General features: G+C 43.7%; 1 long non-coding RNA gene across 1 annotated transcript; it reads right to left on the bottom strand.

Moving 5' to 3' along the window:
• Window positions 1-797: 797 nt before the first annotated feature.
• Window positions 798-16,801, bottom strand: LOC134298576 (uncharacterized). The gene is made up of 4 exons (XR_010005683.1): window positions 16,494-16,801; window positions 10,369-12,813; window positions 7,950-8,089; window positions 798-994 (listed from the first exon to the last, which is right to left on the bottom strand). It is a non-coding gene; the product is annotated as an uncharacterized LOC134298576 (long non-coding RNA).
• Window positions 16,802-17,470: the final 669 nt, after the last annotated feature.

Raw genomic sequence — 17,470 nt, 5'->3', positions numbered from 1 at the left:
ACAACACATCCTGCCATCTCTCCTGCCAAGATGTAACTATTTAGATGTTTGTTATTTTTCCTTTCTTATTTTTCCTTAGAAACCAGTCTAGAGTAGACTAGACAGCTCCCAAGCCTTTCTATCTACAATGGAGTTCTTTTTACCTGAATAAATACTTTTTGAACTTTTATTGAGACTCTGCAGTCCATTGCAATCCTAAATGGTCAAAGGCTTCTCTTTGCTCACCCCGTGTAAGTAACTGCTGCATTTGAAAGCTTTGTTTTTGCTACTCTGCTGATTTTGGTGGAATCTCCCCCAGAGAGGGTTAAATTGAGTCTAACCACTCAGAGATTACCACAACAAAAAGCACTGAGAAGTTGATAGCAAGATGGAACTTTCCCGTATATGCTTTTTGCAAGAGGGACTTGGCAACCTTGGCAAACTCTTTTCGGAGGTTAAGATTTCAGGGTTCTCATTCCATTAGGAGTCTGGTCTGAAGGGTATGAGGGAGACATGCCTTGCCTTTCTCTCTCAGAATAAAACTGGACCCTCAATTCACCAAGTGGCAAAGAAAGTCCCCTTCATGCCCTCCAAGGAAACTGTGCACAGAGTGAGAACATCCATACCATTCATATGGGACTTTTCCATGTCATACTTGTAATAACAGTGAGGAATTTCTCAGTGTGACTGGTGTGGATGGGCCTCCAGGCCATTGGTGAGATGACTTACATCTGTATTTCATCTTGGCTGAGAAGGAGAACTTTGGGACCTTCAGGAATAGAAGACCACCTCCCCCCAAGCCAACAAAAGGTCGAGACTCTTGAGGCTGTGGCATTTATTTTCCAGGGAAGGAGACGTGCTAACAGAGAAGCATTGGGACCATCAATGTGGAAAGTGGAGATGGTGCAGAGCAGGAGTCAGATTCCCTGGAAGCAGGGAGAGATGGACAGAGGAGCTCTGGTCAGGCATCTCCGTTGGTTGCTATCCATTGATCAAGGCCTCCTTCAAGATCAGTCTGTGAAAAGACAAATGAGTTAGAGATAAAGGAAGGAGGGGAAGAGGCACATCATGATTCTCAAGAGCCCCAGACAAGCACCTGATTTGCTATTTGTATCCATCCCTAAGCCTTCCATTAGCAGGGGATGTGGGATAATGGCTTGATGAGGTCTAGGCTCAGGAATGTTTCTCATCTTATGAAATGCCTGCTCTCTGTCATCCTCCCTGTATTGTGGTGACAGAGAAGTGAAGAGAGGGATCTAATGGGAGATTCCCAGGAGCTTTTTGACGGATCAAGCAGTTCATCCCTGTACCCCAAACCATAAAAATGGATCCTTTGGGGAGGTAATAGGGTCTGTACACTGAGTGGAGAGGTGGAGTGCTACCACATATAGGGCAATTGGTCCCATTTTCCACCACTTGCCTCTGCATCTCTCCTCCAATGTGATCCCAAGTTGCAAAGACATGCAGGAGCCCAGGGGTCAAGAGGGATGTCTCACTGTGGAGGTTGAGTAGGCTTGGAAGGGGAACAGCAGCATAGTCTCAAGAACGCCTTCCAGTGAGCAGGAGTCATAGGTTTAAACTGCAGCCATCACCAAAAACGTATTTCCTCTGTGCCTACTACAGCTCACACTTCTGTGATAGGAACTCATACTCTGAGGGATGTTTTCCCTCCTCTTCTGCTTCCTTCCTATCCTCTCTCTGCTCTCCTGTAAAATGAAGTGAGATGAGATCAACTACACTGAGTATCTTTCTTTCTAAGCTGTGTCCTGTTGCAAGACCAGACACGCTGGCTATCCAAAGACAGGGTCAAAGCAGATCTAGGGTTGGATAGTTGGAGTGGCCCAAAGTGTCCTCTAAGTTTACCTGAGCGGTCCCCTCTGTGATGGAAATGGCTTTCTTGAGTGTCATGCCCTTCTCAGAGGGATAGTGAGGAAGAAGAGCTGATAGAAATGCCAGAGACAGAGATGGAAGTGAGCAACACATATTGTGCAGCTTATCACTGGGATGTTTTGGTAGCCATGAGTCCAAACTAAGGCAGGAAACTACAAGAGGAGCTGCATCCTCTCTGCTGACCCTGGAAGGTAGTGTGATGCCCCATGGGCCTTGTAGTCCTGTTCCTAGTACTATCGTGGCAGATGAAGATGAAAACATGGGGTTTTCGCCGGTTCAACAAGAGCCGGAGTCCTTTCACCTGCCGGATGTTGATGTTTGTCCTCAAGAATTCAGTAAAACAGACCTTGGGCATTCCTCGCCTCCGTTTCCCAGGAAGGAATCTTACTCTAGAGACAGAGGAGTCAGAGAAGCAAATCGCAGGAGTTTACGGATCGCTGCCAAACAACAGGCTGATTAGGCCTGCTTCCCTTGGGAAATTCTAAGGAGTCTTGCATCTGGACAGAGTTGGCTTTCGCTTCTCGTTCTCTTGGGAAAGAGATTGTTGGCGGGAAAACGAGACCCAATATAGGTGTTTGGCGCGGGAGATTCTTTGCGGAGTCAACAGATCAGCTTCAGGAGTGAGATCGTGTGTGGACTTCGTAACCCCAGTTCCTTGCCTCCCGGATCAAGCATTCAAGATTTTGCATCGCTTTGCTTTTAACCACGGACCTTGTTCCAGGATTCACTGGTTACCTTGTACCTAGTCTCGGACCTTGTTAAAGAACCAAGTTATATCCAGCCTTGTTCCAGCCTTGTTGTCAAGCTACCTTGGACTCTTAAGACTCTGACTTTTCCCCACACTATTGCTTGGCAATAGTGTGTGTTTCGGTATTGGATAAAGAACTTTGAACTCTAATATCATTTATTGGACTATACATTTTTGGACTATATTTGACCTCATTTGAAAGGTCTGCTTCTGAACTATATTCTTCACTTGTTTTTATTGCTTTTATATATTTTCTTAATAAAGATATTAGATAGAGACTGGCCTCTGTGTATGGTTCTTGGTGCCCAGCTGCCAGGGGTCTGACAGGTAGGCTCCATTATTATGGATCTGCCCCATAATATCATAATATCTTGTTGGAAATCATCCTGGACTACACATGTCTCACCTATTAGATATGTAGTGGATAGATTAGACTCAGGGAAACCTCTCTATATCCCATGCATGCCTAGATAGGCCTTTGCTGGTTTCTCTCTTCTGTCCTGTTTACATCCACTCCCCTCACCTTGTTGTTTTAGCAATGTGATCCTTCAGGGATGAGGTAACTTCCTCTATTTAGACTGGAATGTTTATTGCCCCAAAAAAGGCTCGGACCATGCGGCCGTAGCCATGTCTCTCTTCTTTGTCTTCCCACCAAGAAGGACACATTTTGTCACTCTCCTAGGCAAAATGTAGCTATGGGGCCGGGCTGTGGTGCAGCTGGCTAGTAACCAGTTGCTATAAATCACTACTGACCGAGAGGTCATGAGTTCGAAGCTCGGGTCGGGTTAAGCCTCCGACCATTAAAAAAAAAATAGCCCCGGCTTGCTGTTGACCTATGCAGCCCCAAAAGACAGTTGCATCTGTCAAGTAGGGAAAATTTAGGTACGCTTTATGCGGGAGGCTAATTTAACTAATCTACAACACCATAAAACTGCCAGCAAAACATGAGGAAAAGAATGAGGAAGAACAGCCACCAATGGACGGTGAAGCAACAGCTCCCCCTGTGGCCGGAATCGTGAAGCTGGAAAGATGTTAAAATGCCTCTGTGTCTGTCTAAAACTGAATGTTGTTTGTCTGTTGGCATTGAATGTTTGCCATATATGTGTTCATTGTAATCTGCCCTGAGTCCCCTTCGGGGTGAGAAGGGCGGAATATAAATACTGTAAATAAATAAATAAATCTAGACATTCTTAGTAATTTTTACCTGCTTACCTGTCAGGACCCTGGCTGCAGAGCACCAATAACCTTACACAGAGGCCAGTCTCTATCTAATATCTTTATTAAAGAAATATATAAAATCAATAAAAACAAGTTGAAGAATATAGTTCAGAAGCAGACCTTTCAGATGAGGTCAAATATAGTCCAGAAATGTATTGTCCAATATAAGATATTAGAGTTCAAAGTTTTAATCCACTTTACCGAAACACACACTTTGCCAAGCAATAGTGTGGGGAAATAACAGAGTCTTTAAAGTCCAATGAAGCTTGACAACAAGGCTGGAAATAAACTTGATTCTTGACTAGATCCGTGACTGGAGGCAAGACGAACATGAAGCATGAACAGAGTCCGTGGTAAAACCGTGAGACAAGGCAAGGCTTGAAGCTAGATCCGGAGTTCTGCCCAAGGCCTGTTTGGCTGAATTCTTGAGGGCAAACATCAACATCCTGCAGGTGAAGAGACTCCGGCTCTTGCTGAACCGGCGAAAACCCCATGTTTTCCTCTTCGTCTGCCACAATAGTACTAGGAACAGGACTACAAGGCCCATGAGTCATCACATTACCTTCCTTAGTGCTAACTTAGAGAGCTAGTTAGCTCCAAAACCTTTCCTATCCACAATGGATTTCTTTTCACCTCAATAAATGCTTTTTTGAACTTTAAGGAGACTTTGCAGTCCTTTGCCATCCTCAGGAAGAAAGGCTTCCCGAAACTCACCTCACGTAAGTTTCTGCTGCTTATGAATCATAGTTCTGCCACTCTTCTATATTTTAGGGAATCTCCCTCAGAAAGAGGGTTATTTTTGAGTCTAACTGCTCATAGATTCCCAACATATCTTAGTTGTGGTGGAATCTCTGGATTACCTCTTGGCTCCTGCCACAAAGTCTTGCCTAGATGTGAGTGAGGTGATGACACCACCTCCTACTATATCAATGAATGGGAAGGATGAGTTCAAGGTGGCTCAAATTTGCAGAGGAGGAGAGGACATCAGCAGTTTCTCTTTGAGTGGACTCGGTATGGACTGGAGGAATGATCCTGGGAAAACGTCATGGATGTCCACATCTCAACTTAGTTTGTCATTTTTATTTGAAGTATTCTTCCAAACCCCCTGTAAAGAAGTGTGTGTTTTATTTTGATTTATGGATGACATGTTTGTTTGATTTTGTTTAAACAGTCAGGTTTGGCTATGTTTCAAATGGGTAAGTATTAGAGTTGATAATATGTAGGGGAAGGTAACCATCTTAGCATTCTGAGGCAGTTGCCATAGCAACGGGGGCGGAGCTAACCGCTGTTTGAAGGAAAAAGGAGGGAACGTTTTAAAAACAGGTCAGTCTGTAATGGTGGAATTACAGTGAAGACTGATTCTCAAGTAGAGGATCAGGGTGGCTCAAATGAGGGAATTTGAGTCAATTCTAAAATAAGGTGACTTATTTTAGGTGGTCTGTGATTTTTAGTCACAGGGGAAGGACTGGTTCCAGTTTAGGAAACCAGGGGAACTCAGATCTCTAGTGGTGTTAAATTAAACAAGTTAGGTGACTTGTTTAGGTTTATTTGGAGAGTCTGAGGAGAAAGGGAAAGTAATCCCGGTTAGATCCAAAGTGATCAGGTTTAGACTGCTCAAGGGAAAGGAGCAAGTATTTTGAAAGTGTATTCCTCATAAGTTATATTTGCAACAGATTAAGAAAGTTTAACTCTGAGAAACAAATTGTAACCACTAAGCTCTGTACCTGAAATAAACTTGTTATCTTTCAACATTCAAGCCTCTGTCACACATATCCTAAACTTAAGTAACGCTACCATCTAAAGTAAATAAGAAGATTAAAAAGAATAAATTATCCTATGCCTGACATCTCCATAATTGGTGGCAGCGGTTATAAAAAATCATCACCCAGACATCTTTACAAATTGGTGGCAAGGGTGGGATCAAAAGGAGTCCTCCCTACCTCACATCTTTACACCCCCCACCAACCCCCCAGAAGAAAGATGGATCGTAGTGGAATCATAGAATCATAGAATAGTAGAGTTGGAAGAGACCTCATGGACCATCCAGTCCAACCCCCTGCCAAGAAGCAGGAAATCGCATTCAAAGCACCCCCGACAGATGGCCATCCAGCCTCTGCTTAAAAGCCTCCAAAGAAGAAGCCTCCACCACAGTCTGGGGCAGAGAGAGAGTTCCACTGCCGAACAGCCCTTCTCACAGTGAGGAAGTTCTTCCTGATGTTCAGGTGGAATCTCCTTTCCTGTAGTTTGAAGCCATTGTTCCGTGTCCTAGTCTGCAGGGCAGCAGAAAACAAGCTTGCTCCCTTCTCCCTATGACTTCCCTTCACGTATTTGTACATGGCTATCATGTCTCCTCTCAGCCTTCTCTTCTGCAGGCTAAACATGCCCAGCTCTTTAAGCCTCTCCTCATAGGGCTTGTTCTCCAGACCCTTAATCATTTTAGTTGCCCTCCTCTGGACGCTTTCCAGCTTGTCAACATCTCCCTTCAACTGTGGTGCCCAGGACTGGACGCAGTGTGATTCCAGGTGTGGTCTGACCAAGGCAGAATAGAATAAGGGGGAGCATAACTTCCCTGGATCTAGACGCTATTCCCCTATTGATGCAGGCCAGAATCCCGTTGGCTTTTTTAGCAGCTGCATCACATTGTTGGCTCATGTTTAACTTGTTGTCCACGAGGACTCCAAGGTCTTTTTTGCACACACTGCTGTCAAGCCAGGTGTCCCCCATTCTGTATCTTTGATTTCCATTTTTTCTGCCGAAATGAAGTATCTTGCATTTGTCCCTGTTGAACTTCATTTTGTTAGTTTCGGAAGTAGTAGTTCATGGCCTTTTCTGGTGTTGGGGAGGAAGTCCTGATAGAAATGCCAGTGATGAGATGGGAGTGAGCATCTCCCATCAGCTTGTCAAGCCCAGATCAGAAATAGAGCAGATGTAAGTGCCAGCAGCTGAAGCAAAGTAACTCAAAGCAAGCTCTTCACAGCCTGTGAAGTTCCTTCTTTTGGAGGCTTTTAAACAAAGGCTGGATGGCCATCTGTTGGGGCTGCTTTGAATGTGATTCTCCTGCTTCTTGTTAGAATGGGGTTGAACTGGATGGCCCATAAGGTCTCTTCCAACTCTATGAATCTATTATTCTATGATTCTCTGTTTCAGAAACTTTAGCAATAAATTAAGCCACAGCTGAGAGCTTGATTGGGAGCTATAGATCTAGTATCTGATGACACTCACAGTTACTGTGGAAAAAGTCTATATATACCCTGTTTCCCTGAAAATAAGACATCCCCGGAAAATAAGACCTAGTAGAGATTTTGCTGAATTGCTAAATATAAGACATCCCCTGAAAGTAAGACCTAGCAAAGTTTTTGTTTGGAAGCATGCCCGCCAAACAGAACATCAGAGCATGCAGGATTGGTAAATGTACGTACTGTAGATTGTTGTACATGGAAATAATGTAACAAGAAATTCTTGTTAGGATTCACAGTTTGGCTGGTTATGCTGGTTTGTGAGGACAACTACTGTACAGTATATAATAAATGTTCGTTTTTTTGTTCAACAATAAATGTGAATTCTTCTTCATGGAAAAATAAGACATCCCCTGAAAATAAGACCTAGCACATATTTGGGAGCAAAAATTAATATAAGACACTGTCTTATTTTCGGGGAAACAGGGTAGACCTGAGTATCAACCCAACCGATGTGTTGTCAATCTGATCTCATTATGGTTTGACTTCAAAAGACTTCAAGGTTTGGCTTTCCTGCCCTTGGACAATTAGATTTCATTTTGGCTCACACTATGTTCTGTTTTACAATTTGTTTGAACAAGCTACTGAAACAGTCAGTGTGTCCAGGACATTGAGGGATGCTTCTACTTCCCATGATTCCTCTCTGCTTCTCGCTTGGATGGAGCTAGATTAGATCAGCATCCTGAGCAACTTTTCTATTTTAAAATGGAGCTCCAATAATAAATAAAGTTTATTGCTCCAAGCCTTTGCTCCTTCATCAGGATCTTCTATGGCTGCAAGGTGTCTGAATCTACTTCTAAGTTCAGCTCTGTTGCAAGGTGCCAGCACAAGAGAAATAGACCCAGCCAGAGATGTTAGCAGGAGGGAAATGGACTTACCCATTTCAGTCAGTGTAGGCAGAATTTTGCACATAGCCATTCACAGCACTTCATGGGCTTAGGGCAATCACTATCTGAATGGCAGAATGCATTATATTTTTTACATTTTACTTTAGGTGGAGTTGGGCACTTTCCTGGATCTGGGAGAAAAAACAAACACAAAAGATTCTTGCACCTCCCAGCAGCCCAGACAATCCCAGCATTTCTAGGGTTGGCAGGACAGGTTGGTGCAGGGTATTCACTTCTGCTCTTCTCCTTCTCAGAAGATCTCTTGCGTTGTAGTAGGATGAGATCTTGAGGTATTCCTGCATTCCCCTTGGAACCCAGACAAAGGACTTTATTGCATGAGGCAGGCAAACAAAAATTACAGCTGGACCATTGCTATCTTATATTACCACATGCATTCTAGAGATGGCCTGTCTTCTCTCTTTGATTTTGGGGGGTAAACCCCATCAAGAATTCCCCATCTGGTTGCATTGCTTAATGCCACTTCTGTGCTATCCTGTTCCCCCCAAAATAAGACATCCCCAGAAAATAAGACCTAGGAGCCGGGCTGTGGCGAAGCTGGCTAGTAACCAGCTGCTATAAATCACTACTGACCGAGAAGTCATGAGTTCGAAGCCCGGGTCGGGTTAAGCCTCCGACCATTAAAAATAGCCCCGGCTTGCTGTTGACCTATGCAGCACCGAAAGACAGTTGCATCTGTCAAGTAGGGAAAATTTAGGTACGCTTTATGCAGGAGGGTAATTTAACTAATTTACAACACCATAAAACTGCCAGCAAAACACGAGGAAAAGAATGAGGAAGAACAGCCACCAAGTGGACGGTGAAGCAACAGCTCCCCCAGTGGCCAGAATCGTGAAGCTGGAAAGATGTTAAAATGCCTCTGTGTCTGTCTAAACTGAATGTTGTTTGTCTGTTGGCATTGAATGTTTGCCATATATGTGTTCATTGTAATCCACCCTGAGTCCCCTTCGGGGTGAGAAGGGCGGAATATAAATACTGTAAATAAATAAATAAATAAATAGTAGAGGTTTTGCTGAATTGCTAAATATAAGGCCTCCCCCGAAAGTAAGACCTAGAAAAGATTTGTTTGGAAGCATGGCCAGCGCCTGCCAAACAGAACACCAGAGCATGCAAGATTGGTAAATATACATACCATAGATTGTTGTACATGGAAATAATGGTAGTAACAAGAAATTATTGATAAGATTCAGTTTGTCTAGTTATGCTGGTTTGTGATGACAACTACTGTACAGTATATAATAAATGCTCATAATAAATGTGAATTCTTCTTCATGGAAAAATAAGACACCCCCTGAAAATGGGGCCCTGGGGCCTTTTACCCTAGCACTCAAGACATGGCTCTTTACTAGAGCTTTTAATCTATTTTAATATTTTTTAATCAATATTTGTATGTGTGTATTTTTATCCTTTACAATTTTATCTTGTAAATCACCTAGAGCATCGTGGATGGAGGGCGATTAATAAGTAATTAAATGATGATGATGATGATGATGATGATGATGATGATGATGATGATGATGAAAATAAGACCTACCGTGTTTCCCCGAAAATAAGACAGTGTCTTATATTAATTTTTGCTCCCAAAGATGCGCTAGGTCTTATTTTCAGGGGATGTCTTATTTTTCCATGAAGAAGAATTCACATTTATTGTTGAACAAAAAAAAAATGAACATTTATTATATATTGTAAAGTAGTTGTCCTCACAAACCAGCATAACCAGACAAACTGTGAATCTTATCAATAATTTCCAATATTTCCAATACCAATATTTCCATGTACAACACTCTGTGGTACGTGCATTTACCGATCCTGCATGCTCTGGTGTTCTGTTTGGCGGGCATGCTTCCAAACACAAACGTTGCTAGGTCTTACTTTCGGGGGGAGGCCTTATATTTAGCAATTCAGCAAAACCTCTACTAGGTCTTATTTTCTGAGGATGTCTTATTTTAGGGGGAACAGGGTAGTGCATCTTTGGGAGCAAAAATTAATATAAGACACTGTCTTATTTTCGGGGAAACATGGTAGTAGTAATATGAGGTCAGGGGACTGGATTGCGTTGCAAGGAGGCAGAGCAGCTGTTGCTGGTGCCCAGGAGACCATCTCATGTACATACAACTTGCAAGCCGCTCTGAGTCTCCTTTGGGGTGATAGAGGGTGGGGGTATAAATGTAGCAAATACATAAATTAATAATTGTTGTTAGGCGGGGTTTGCACTACAAATAAGATATGTGCAGTGTGCATAGGAATTTTTTTTCCCAAATGATAATTTGGCCCCTCAACAATCTGAGGGACCATGAACTTAAAAAGTTTGAGGACCCCTGATATATTTCAAGCAAGGTCTTATCTGGAATGGAGTCAGGGATGCCTCTGCCTATGTACTACTCATACTCACGGTTAACAGACCCGGCAGGCATCAAAGAACAGAGGACAAGGAAAGTAAGAAGGACAGCGAGGCCTGTTGAGAACTTCATGGCAAAGCAGGACTGAGCGAACTCCAGCTCTGCCCACCTCCTTTATATCACCTTCTGGGGGAGGCTGTCATTTCTGCATCAAATCCCAGAACATCCCAGACCCTGAGGCAATGAGGAAATAAAAACCTCTTGGGCTCATAGAGATTAAAAAGAGAACATTCTATTCCAGTTCTACTCATACAAAAGCCGGACAGGAAGGGAAACATATCCTCCTAGATTCCGTTTTCCTTGTGTTTATATCATTGAATGGCCAGAGCTGTTGACCTTTACACATCACTCAACCTTGTTAATGGGCCATCCATCTTGACCGCTGGGCTTGTAGCTTTCCATTGCTACTGCCTCCCAGGCGTTACGTTGCTATGCAAGTGATGGAAAGTGGGAGCAAGGGCCAGTTCAAATAGTCAAACAGATAATCTGGATTTATAAACTAGATTAGATGGCAGTGTAGCTGGGGATAAAGATGTATGTATTCTTTTGTTGGGTTGTTGTATGTTTTCCGGGCTGTATGGCCATGTTCTAGAAGTATTCTCTCCTGATGTTTCGCCCACATCTATTTCCACATTTATATATAAACCTTCCTTGCTTAGTTTCTCCAGACCTCACAACCTCTGAGGATGCCTGCCATAGATGTGGGCGAAACGTCAGGAGAGAATACTTCTAGAACATGGCCAGACAGCTCGGAAAACATACAACAACCCTGTGATCCCGGCCATGGAAGCCTTCGACAACACATGTATCCCTTTGATTACCACTGTTTATTCGTTCTTCAGCAATCTTAGGGTAGGGTTTCCCTGATGTTAAGCCTAGTTATGTCCAACTCTGGGGGTTGGTGCTCATCTTCATTTCTCAGCCGAAGAGCCAGCGTTGTCCATAGACACCCCCAGGGTCATGTGGCTGGCATGACTGCATGGAACGCCGTTATCTTCCCGACAAAGCGGTACCTATTGATCTACTCATATTTACATGTTTTTGAACTCCTAGGTTGGCAGAAGCTGGAGCTGACGGTGGGAGCTCACTCTGCTCCCTGAATTTGAACCACCGTCTTTGGGTCAGCGAATTCAGCAGCTCAATGGTTTAACTCACTGCGCCACTGCAGGCTCCTCGCAATCTAAGTTCACCTCAAATATGGGTTAATCCAAATAAATCTGATTCTGAACCAAGCAGAATTCTCATTTAGAATTCAGCTATTATAGCTAAACACCAGGTGGCAACAGAGTACACTTCCTTTCTTCAGCTGTTTTTTGGTTTGTTATTGCTAAGTACACAACTAACGTCACCTACCCTGTTTCCCCGAAAATAAGACATCCCCAGAAAATAAGACCTAGTAGAGGTTTTGCTGAATTGCTAAATATAAGGCCTCCCCCGAAAGTAAGACCTAGCAAAGTTTTTGTTTGGAAGCATGCCCAACGAACAGAACACCAGAGCATGCAGGATCCGTAAATGTACGTACCATAGAGTGTTGTACATAGAAAAATTGGTAGCAATAAGAAATTCTTGGTAGGATTCACAGTTTGTCTGGTTATGCTGATTTGTGATGACAACTACTGTACAGTATATAACAAATGTTCAATTTTTTGTTCAACAATAAATGTGAATTCTTCTTCATGGAAAAATAAGACATCCCCTGAAAATAAGACCTAGAGCATCTTTGGGAGCAAAAATTAATATAAGACACTGTCTTATTTTCAGGGAAACACGGTAGAAAGGGTGTTAAAATCTTTGCTTCCGGTATCTTTTTACTCTGAAATGCTCTGTCAAGTTGATACCATAATGGAACTTTCCCAGCACATCATCTTTGGCAAACGCTATTCACATGTTAGGGTTCAGTCCTCCCATTCCATTGGGAGTCTGTTCTGAAGGGTGGGAGGCAGGCATGCCTTTCTCTCTCTCTAAATAAAACTGGACTCTTGATTCATTAAGTGGCAAAGAAAATCCCCTTCATGCCCTCATAAGAAAGGTGGGCCCAGAGTGGCCCCATCCATACCACATTTATGGGATTTTTTTCATGCCATAGAAGTAATGACAGTGAGGTATTTCTCAGGGTAACTGGTGTGGGTGGGCCTCCAGGCCATTGGTGAGAAGACTTCCATCTGTATTTCTTCTTGGAGGAGAGGGAGACCTTTGGGACCCTCAGGAAAAGAAGACCACCTCCCCACAAGCCAACAAAAGGACTCTTGTTGGAGCATTTATTTTCCAGGGAAGGAGATGTGCTAACAGAGAAGCATTGGGACCGTCAATGTGGAAAGTGGAGATGGTGCAGAGCAGGAGTCAGATTCCCTGGGAGCAGGGAGAGATGGACAGAGGAGCTCTGGTCAGGTATCTCCGTTGGTTGCTCTCCATGGATCCAGACCTCCTTCAAGATCAGTCTGTGAAAAGGTGAAGGAGTCAGAGGTAGAGAAGGGACAGGAATAGACACACTATGTTTGCATTCACTTCTCCTAGAAGGGATCCACTCCCATCATTTCTGATTCAGTCTGGTTATTTGTCTTAATTTGTTTACAGGGAGAAAACCCGTGTAGCAATAAGGAAGAACACTGATCATGTGTAGAGTGCTTTTTCCCCATCCCAGGGTCCTCCCAACTATCTTCCCCTCAGCTGGGAGACCATGGGTTTCTTCTCCTGGTTCTTTCTGAGAGTGTTTTTAGAATGTAACCCCAGGATGATGACCAAAGGAACCAGATAGCCAAGGAGACCTAGACAACCACGTGACTTTCTTTTGTAGCCACCTCTAAAACTTCCATGAGCGGGAGATGTGGGACAAGGGTTTGATGAGGTCTAGGTTCAGGGTTGTTGCACATCTTTTGGACTGCCTGCTCCCTGCCCTCTTCTCTGCATTGTAATGACAGAGGAGTGAACGGAGGGAACCAGAAGGGGATTCCCAAGAACCTCTTAAAGGATCAAGCACTCCATCTCTGTTTCCCCAAACCATCAAGATGAATCCTTTTGGGAGAGATTGGAGTCTGTACACTGAGTGAAGGGAGGAAGTGTCACCACAACCATGGCAATTGGTTCCACTTTCCACCACTTGCCCCTGCATCTCTACTCTTCTCCATCCCAGACTGGAAAGCTAACCATCCAGCCCAGAGGTCAAGTGGGATCAGAGGCGGTCCAACCACCAGGCAATCTAGGCATTTGCCTGTGGCACCATTGTCCTGGGGGCGCTGTTGAGGCCCCCGGGTGGGTGGCGCTACCCCCGCCTCCTTCACCTTCGGGACGGACCTTCCTGGGCCTTGCTGCCATGCAGCCCGCGTGACCTGGCCTCGCCATGAACCCCGTGCCACGCGGCACCTCCCCCCCGTGCCGCAGGGGTGGGCGCAAAAATTACCTTTGCCTACTACATTAAAATACCTAAGGACGGCTCTGAGTGGGATCAAGATTGCCTCTCAATGAGTAGGAGTTATAGGGTTTTACAATAATTGAAAATGTCTTCTCCCTGTTTGACCCCTCTGTTACTGAAACAATCAATCTGGCCAGGACGAGGGATGTTACTCCTTCCCAGCACTTTTTTCTCTTCATCTCCCTGGAATGGAGCTAGATTAGATCAACACCCTGAGAAAATTTTCTATCTTATGATGGAGCTCCTATAATAAATAACGTTTATTGTTCCAAGCTAACGCTGTGCTTGTGCTTTGAATAGGATCTGCAACTGCTGCAAGGTGCATAAATATATTGAATTTTCTGGCGTATAAGACTACTTTTTAACCCAGGAAAATCTTCTCAAAAGTCGGCGGTTGTCTTATACGCCAGGTGTCGTCTTATAGGGCAGGTGCTGAAACTTCTGAGCCGGATTGGAGAATCTGCAGTCACCACATTTGGTGGGGGGAGCTCAAAAATGGCCGTGGCTGCGGCCCCATCCCCGCCATATGCGGCGGCCATATAAAAGCAGCAAAGGCGGTGCTCTACAAATATGGTTGAAGAAAATTCACTCACTAGGATTTGTGGAAAGAAATGACTTAACGTGGTCCCAATGACGAGGTGAGGGGATGCCTCACAGGGAGGATATAAGTGAAGGGCGGAGCAAGCTGCAGGCATCTGGGACATCAAACTGGGAGGGAGAGCCACCACTCCAGAAGAAAGGAGCAGAATTCAAAACGATCTTGACAGACTAGAGAAATGGGCTGAAACTAAAAAAAGGAAGTTCAACAGGGACAAATGCAAGATACTTCACTTCGGCAGAAAAAATGGAAATCAAAGATACAGAATGGGGGACGACGCCTGGCTCGACAGCAGTGTGTGCGAAAAAGACCTTGGAGTCTTCATGGACAACAAGTTAAACATGAGCCAACAATGTGATGCAGCTGCTAAAAAAGCCAACGGGATTCTGTCCTGCATCAATAGGGGAATAGCGTCTAGATCCAGGGAAGTCCTGCTCCCCCTTATTCTATTCTGCCTTGGTCAGACCACACCTGGAATCACACTGGGTCCAATTTTGGGCACCGCAGATGAAGGGAGATGTTGACAAGCTGGAAAGCGTCCAGAGGAGGGTGACTCAAATGATCAAAGGTCTGGAGAACAAGCCCTATGAGGAGCGGCTTAAAGAGCTGGGCATGTTTAGCCTGCAGAAGAGAAGGCTGCGAGGAGACATGATAGCCATGTACAAATATGTGAGGGGAAGTCATAGGGAGGAGGGAGAAAGCTTGTTTTCTGCTGCCCTGCAGACTAGGACACAAGGGAACAATGGCTTCAAACTACAGGAAAGGAGATTCCACCTGAACATCAGGAAGAACTTCCTCACTGTGAGAAGGGCTGTTTGGCAGTGGAACTCTCTGCCCCGGGCTGTGGTGGAGGCTCCTTCTTTGGAGGCTTTTAAGCAGAGGCTGGATGGCCATCTGTCGGGGGTGCTTTGAATGCGATTTCCTGCTTCTTGGCAGGGGGTTGTACTGGATGGCCCGTGAGGTCTCTTCCAACTCTACTATTCTTTGATTCTATGAGTCTATGACATCCGGGGTACGGAAAAAGAGATAGAGAGGTGTTGTGCCCAGAAAAACACGATGCCTCTTTCACCCGTCCAGCCTGCCCTTGTATCCTATTACCATACCTCCTTCTCTGCCTCTCAGATCTCGCTCCTGAAAACAGCAGTGAAGCAGCACAGGTGCATGTGTGCGAGGTCTGAAAGGCAGAGAAGGCGGTATGGTAATAGGATACAAGGGCAGGCCAGACTGGTGAAAGAGGTGTGTTTGCACTATCGCTCTGATAGTCTTTTTATTTGGTGTGTGTTGGAAGGGGGGTAGTCTTATATATTTATAAATATATAATATATTGTATATACATGTTTATTATTTATTTACAGTATTTATATTCCGCCCTTCTCACCCTGAAGGGGACTCAGAGCGGATTACAATGAACACATATATGGCAAACATTCAATGCCAACAGACAAACAACATACAATATAGACAGACACAGAGGCATTTAACATTTTTTCCAGCTTCACGATTCTGGCCACAGGGGTAGCTGTTGCTTCACCGTCCACTAGTGGCTGTACTTCCTCATTCCTTTCCTCATGTTTTGCTGGAAGTTTTATGGTGTTGTAAATTAGTTAAATTAGCCTCGAACTCATGACTTCTCAGTCAGTAGTGATTTATTGCAGCTGGTTACTAGCCAGCTGCGTCACAGCCCGGCATATAATATTGATAATAATATTATAATGGAATACAATATTATACTACTAATAATACAATATAATAATATTAATTATATATTATATATTAAGTGTAATATTACTAATAATATTACTATATAATGATATAGTATAATATAGTAATTTAATGCTTATATTGTGCAATGCTAATAATATATTGTATGTTCATTTGATTTGTAAGCCGTTCTGAGTCCCCATTGGGGTGAGAAGAGCGGGATATAAATATAGTAAAATAAATAAATAAATAAATAGTCTTATAAGGCAAGTATATCCCAAACTCTATATTTTAACTGGAAACGTTGGGGGTCGTCTTATATGCCCAGTCGTCTAATACACCGGGAAAAAAAATGGTATTTCTAGGTTGAACTCTGGTGCAAGGTGCCAGTGCAAGGGAAATTGACTCACCCATTTCATACAGGGAACATGCAGAAATTTGTGCATCGCCATTTGCAGCACTTCAGGATCCCAGGGCAGTGATTATCTGAATGGCAGAAGTTGGTACATGGTTCAAGTCTTTCTTCAGGTGCAAGTGGGCATTTATCTGGAATACAACAACCAATAACATGATAGACCCCTCTCACTGACATACTGTCTCCTCACACTTTATTTTCCCTCCTACCTATCCTACTCCAAACTATCTCAGGCAATGCTTCGACACTTGCCCAGGCATTTGATTAATGGGCTGGAAACTATGCACTTTTTGACTTGACCGCCCCCATTTCATCCATGGATGGTGATGTTAATTTGTTATTACCTTTTCCCTTACTTGGTCACTATGGTGTTATGTTGTATTTTGTGTTTTAATTTGTTTTTATATCTGAATGTTATGATGATACTGTTTTTAGTTATTTATATTGGTTTTAACGTGTCACATTTTGTTTCTGTTTTGGGCTTGGCCCCATGTTAGCCGCCCTGAGTCTCTTTGGGGAGATGGTGGCGGGATAGAAAAATAAAGTATTATATTATTATTGATACAATGACATTGTATGACACAACAAACAAGATAGATATGCTGGACTTCGTATCACAAAATCACAAGTCGAACACTTCCCAAGTGTCTAGGACTGTGCGATTTATTTTTGGATTATGTGTGCAGATCCCAGTCAGGTGGCCTTTTGCAGTTGACAGATCATACGTTTGTCAATGTTTAGGGTTTCCAAATGCCAGCTGAGATCTTTTGGCATGGCACCCAGTGTGCCCATTAACCACCTGTACCACCTGTACTGGTTTATGCCAGTGCCTTTGCAGTTCAGTCTTGAGATCCTGATAACGGCTGAGTTTTTCCTGTTGTTTTTCGTCTGTGCGATTTTCTTACAGCAGCCGAGGATATGATTCCAGAGCTGGACTGTCTTGTTTCCTTCCTTTTGGTGAGTAAAACCCAT

The sequence above is a fragment of the Anolis carolinensis genome, chromosome 4 (assembly GCF_035594765.1).
Source record: "Anolis carolinensis isolate JA03-04 chromosome 4, rAnoCar3.1.pri, whole genome shotgun sequence".
NCBI lineage: Eukaryota > Metazoa > Chordata > Lepidosauria > Squamata > Dactyloidae > Anolis > Anolis carolinensis.
This window is presented reverse-complemented; position numbering and strand designations above follow the sequence as displayed.